Source organism: Papio anubis, chromosome 1 (assembly GCF_008728515.1).
Source record: "Papio anubis isolate 15944 chromosome 1, Panubis1.0, whole genome shotgun sequence".
In the NCBI taxonomy this organism is placed as follows: domain Eukaryota; kingdom Metazoa; phylum Chordata; class Mammalia; order Primates; family Cercopithecidae; genus Papio; species Papio anubis.
In genome coordinates, this window is record NC_044976.1 from 18,240,314 (window position 1) to 18,246,313 (window position 6,000).

A 6,000-nucleotide genomic window follows, 5' to 3' on the forward strand; every position below is an offset into this window, starting at 1 on the left:
GGGCTCCCAGCTAAACCCCACCCTCAAGCTTAGAATCTTGGCCCTAAGTGAAAACAGTGGACATTTAGCCCAGCCCTGAAGGGTCAGCTGTTTCACTTAGGGCCAAGATTCCAAGCTTCAGGGTGGGGTTTAGCTGGGAGCTCAGCAGTTCTGTATCACTTCTACCCTGATTCTGTTTTAGTCCTCAGTTTGGTCTGGTGTCCAAGCCCCATCTTTAGAGTCAAGTCCCACCTCCTACCTCAAAAGGAGAGAGAAAATGAAGGAACATTGGGTAGGAAGAAGCTCAAACTGTGGCACAGCTCTGAGAATGTCTCAGCAATCTGATGAGGCGTTCTCATGTGAACAATACCCATTAGAGGGGTCCTGCACTGGGAAACAATTGCCTGGCTCTAGTCCCCTCTCATCACCATCAGGGGAATGGCACTAGAGAACATGGCTTTGTCATGAATACTGTGACAGATCCCAAAGGAGCATGGGCTTGGGGCTGTCCACTAAGCACACTCCTTGAACAGGATCTCATTTGAAGGGACAGCTGAGTCGTGCTGTCAAAGTTTGTCACAGGAAGGGTTACTCTGGATTGGTTGGACTTAAGGACACTGAGCCTTTTTTTTTTTTTTTTTTTCTGTTGGATGGTTCGTCGAGCATTAAAAGCTTAAGCACAGAAGGTAGAACAACCGGAACACTCACACCTTGCTGGTGGGAATGTAAAATGGGACAAGCACTTTGGAAAGAAATTTGACCTGCTTTGTAACATTAAACATAACCTTATCTGTTGAGCAAACATTTCCAGTCCTAGGTATTTATTCAAGAGACATGAAAACTTAATTTTCAAACAGATACTTATCAAAGAATGCTCAATCACAATTTTATTCAAAGTATCCCAGTACTGGAAATAGCAAAAATGTCCATGATCAGGAGAATGATAAACAAATTGTAGCATGTGCATGCTGTAGTAACCTACTCAGCAATAAAGAAGAACAAATTACTGATATATAGCAAGTTTGCCAAAGGGATACACCCAGGTAATCCCCATTTGATCACAATATAGAACATTTCCATCTACCAGAAAGTTTCTTTGTGTCCCTTCCCAGTCAATTCCTTTCTCTGGGTACATTAGCTTGCTTGGGCTGTGTTTGGTAAATATCAATTCTTCATAATTTGGTCTTGAGGTCCCCACCTCTTAATACCTTTGCATTGGGGATTAAGTTTCAACATGAATTTTCAAGGAGACACAAACATTCAAACTATAGTACTCTGCCTCTGCTTGCTAACAGTTTATATCTTTCTCATATACAAAATACATTTATTCCACCCTAGTAACCCCAAAAGTCTTAACTCATTCCAGCATCAACTTTAGAGTCTAAGTTGAAATTTCATCTAACTATCATCTAAACCAAGGAGGATAATTGCAAATTCTCCTCCTTGATTTTGATGATATTTAGATGATGATATTTAGATGTGAGCCTGTTGAGCCACCTCTCTTGATGGTGACTATAAATATAGGCTGACCAGGAAAACAGTTAGGTTCAGGTGTGTTGGTCAGGTGAGACACAAAGGAGGCAGCACAACAAAGCACATGGAATAACAGAAGCAGTTTTGTTACTTACATGTCCCAGAAAGAAGAGGACAGCATGCCTCATAGGGATTCAAAACATGCATGCTCCTCTCAGCCAGTGTGTAGAGAGCAAGAGAGAGAGAGAGAGTGAGGGACCTGTAGGTCAAAGCCTTTACTGGGGTCCAGCGCATTACTCAAGCATGTTCCTGTGGGGAGTTCTCTCTGGTAGGTTTAGAGCAAGTAGGCCAAGTTCCATGGGGTCATGCTGTGGCTGAGAGGTGGTCCCTATGGCATATCTGAGCCGTCCTTGAAGGGTGTAGGGAACAAGAGGAGTGAGCCAAGTATGTTGTACCTAGCTGTCCCACAAGGAGGTTGGGGAGGTGGTCACCAGTGGCAGAGGTTTAAGGCAGATATCTGTACTGACAATCGAGGAACTGGGATGAAGTATAGAACCAGAAACTGTCAACGGTGACTGCACCCTGCTTCTAGTATGAGAAAGTTCAGCTTATATTAAAATGGATGCCAAGGAAACATACAATTATGAGAATTTACTACAGGCTGCCATAGACAAGCACCACAAAGGCCAGGCATGGTGGTTCATGCCTGTAATCCCAGCACTTTGGGAGGCCAAGACAGGCAGATTACGAAGTCAGGAGTTTGAGACCAGCCTGACCAACATGGTCTCTGCTAAAAATACAAAAATTAGAGGGGCATGGTGGCATACGCCTGTAATCCCAGCTACTCAGGAGGCTGAGGCAGGAGAATCACTTGAACCTAGGAGATAGATGTTACAGTGAGCCAAGATTGAGCCACTGTACTCCAGCCTGGGTGACAGAGTGAGACTCTATCTCAAAAACAAAACAAAACAAAAAACCAACCAACCAACCAAACAAACAAACAAACAAAAAAATCAGAAAAGTACCACAGACTAGGGGTCTTAACAGAAATTTATTCACTGTGGGCCAGACACAGTGGCTCATGCCTGTAATCCTAGCACTTTGGGAGGCCGACATGGGGGGATCACGAGGTCAAGAGATTGAGACCATCCTGGCCAACATGGTGAAACACTGTCTCTACTAAAAATACAAAAATTAGCTGGCCGTTGTGCATGTCTGTAGTCCCCGCTGCCTGGGAGGCTGAAGCAGGAGAATAGCTTGAACCCAGGAGGCGGAGGTTGCAGTGAGCCAAGATTGCTCCACTGCACTCTGGCCTGGCAACAGAGTGAGACTGTCTCAAAAAAAGAAAAAGAAATTTATTCACTGTGGAAAATAGAAAGAATCTAGATGTCTGGTCTGAGATCAAGGCATCAGCAGGGTATTTCTTCTGAGGACTCTCTCTTGGCTTGCAGATGTCTGTCTTTGCCTTGTGTCCTCACATGGTCATCCCTCTGTATATGTCTGCGTCCTAATCTCCTTTTCCTATGAAAACACCAGTCATGTTGGATTAGGGCCCACCCTCATGACCTTATTTTAACTTAATCGCACCTTTAAGAGCACTATTTCTAAACACAGTCACATTCTGAGGTACTGGGGTTAGGGCATCAACATAGAGATTTTGGAGGGACACAGTTATACATTGGGAAAAGCACTGATCTCATCATTTTCACCTTAGTTAGCCTACTTTAGAACTTCCCATATATAAAATCATGTATTGTGTGTACTCTTTTATGTTTGGTTTCTTCCATTCAACATAATAATGATGAAGTTCATTCATGTTGTTTCCTTGACTGTGCAGAAGCTTCTTTCTTTGATGGAATCCTATTTGTCTACTACTTTTGGTTTTGTTGTCTGTGCTTTTGGGTTCATATCCAAAAAATTTTTGGCCACCAATGTCATAGAACTTTCCCCCTATGTTTTATTCTAGTAGTTTTACATTTTTCAGTCTTACATTTAAGACTTCAATCCATTTTGAATTGATTTTTGTATATGGTGTGAGATAAGGGTCTAATTCCATTCTTCTGCATGTGGATATCTAGTCCCAACATCATTTATGAAGACATTGTCTTTTCCCCATTGTGCATTTGTCTTAGTTCATTTGTGCTGCTACAATAAAATGCCAGCAACCAGGTAATTTATAAACAACAGAAATTTATTTCTCACTTATGAATGCTAAGTTCAAGATCAAGTTGCCTACAAGTTCAGTGTCTGCTGAGAGCCTTGTCTCTGCTACCAAGATGGTGCCTCATTGCTGTGTCCTCTGGGGGTTGGTGGGGAATGGGTGCTGTGTCTTCACATGGCAAGGGTCAGAAGGGCAAAAAGAGCCAAATGCTATATGAAGTCTCTTTTATAAGGGCTTTAATCTCATTCATGAAGGAGGAGCCCTCATGACCTAATCACCTTCTAAAGTCCCCACCTCTTAATACTTTTGCATTGGGGATTATATTTCAACATGAATTTTCAAGGGGGACACAAACACTCAAACTATAGCACTCTGCCTTTGCCTGCCAACAGTTCGTATCTTTCTTATATACCAAATACATTTATTCCACCCTAGTAAACCAAAAAATCCTAACTCATTCCGGCATCAACTTTACAGACTAGTCAGAAATCTCATCTAAATATCATCAAAACCAAGGAGGATAATTGCAAATTCTCCTTGATGCAGATAATAGTTAGATGTGAGCCTCTTTAGATGTGAAATCAAACAAGTTATTTCCAAAATACAGTGGTGGGACAGGAATTCTCATTTTGAAAAGGAGAAATAGGAAAGATGAAAAAGGTAACTGATCCCAAGTAAGTCCCAAACACAACAAGACAAAAAACATTAAATCTTGAGGCCTGAGAATAATCTTTGACACCATGTCCTGCCTTCCAGACACACTGGGGCACAGGTTGTGTCCCCAAGGCTCTGGGGGGCTGAGCCCCATGACTTTGCCTGGTGAAGCCTACATTACAGCTTTCATGGGTTGGAGTCTAGTGTCTGAGACTCTCCTTGACGGCAGTTGCACGTTGGTGGCTCTACAGTTTTGGGGTCTTTGGGGTGACCCCACTCTCATGGTTCCACCAGACATCTTTGTGGAGTCTCTCTGTGGCGGTCCTGACCCAATGACTCCTCTGGGCATTGCCTTAGTGGAGGCTGTCGGCAGTGGCCCCACCCCTGTGGCAGTTCTCTGCCTGGGCCCTAAGGCTCTCTGGGACATCCTTTGAATTCTAGATAGAGGTATCCATCCATGCTTCTGCACCTCTTGCATTGTGCACACCATCAGAATTAGCACCATGTGCAGGCTGCCAAAGGTTACCCCATGCAATCCAGAGGGATGGCCTGAGTCACAGTTTGGCCCATTTGAGCCAAAGGTGGGGTGGCTGAGAAATCTAAGCCATACTGTGGGGAGCAGAGACATGAGGTGGCACAGGGAAGCGAGCTCTAATGTCCTATGGGCACCCTGGGCCCCTCCCTTGAAACCATTCTGCCTCCAAAGCCCTGGCACTCGGGCCTTGAGTGGCAGCCCTGAAGATCTGCAAAATGTCTTCAGGGTCATTTTTTCATTGTCTTGATAAATAGCATCTAACTTTTTTCTGTCCATACTAATCTCAAATGTTCACTTGGTCACACTTTTGATATTTTCTCCCAAACATGACTTTTTATTCTTTACAGGAAGGCTGAGAATTTTCCAAATCTTTAAGTTATGCTTCCCTTTTGATTATAAATTCTGTCTTTAATTTGTTTCTCTCTTCTCACATTTTGCTATAAACAGTCAAAAGAAGTCATGCTGCTCCTTCAATACTTCATGTAGATATTTCTTCCACCAAAATCCTCTTTCATTGCTTGCAAATTCTGCCCTCCACAAAACATGAAGACATTGACACAAGGCCACACCCAGCTAATTTTTGTATTTTTAGTAGAGATGGGGTTTCATCATGTTTGCCAGACTGGTCTTGAACTCCTGACTTCAAGTGATCCACTTGCCTCGGCCTCCCAAAGTGCTGGGATTACTGGTGTAAAACACTGCAGCCGTGGCTGCGCCTGGCCTGGATATTTTATTTTTGATTGACAGATTTTTTTTTTTTCCTTTAGCAACTTTGAAAATATCATCACACTATCTTTTGGCCTGTAAGGTTTCTGCTGAGAAGTTTGCTGCTAGCCTTCTTAGAACTCTGTTATATGTGATTTGCTTCTTTCCTCTTGCTGTTTTCAGTATCTTTTCTTTGTCCTTGATTTTTGACAGTTTGATTTTATGTCTTCATGTAGTTATGCTTGGATTGAATCTGATTGGAGTCTTTTGACCTTTCTATACCTGGATATTTATATCTTTTAAAAAATTTGGGCCGGGCACGGTGGCTCACGCCTGTAATCCTAGCACTTTGGGAGGCCGAGGCGGGCGGATCACAAGGTCAGGAGATCGAGACCACGGTGAAACACCGTCTCTACTAAAAATACAAAAAATTAGCCGGGCGCGGTAGTGGGCGCCTGTAGTCCCAGCTACTCAGGAGGCTGAGGCAGGAGAA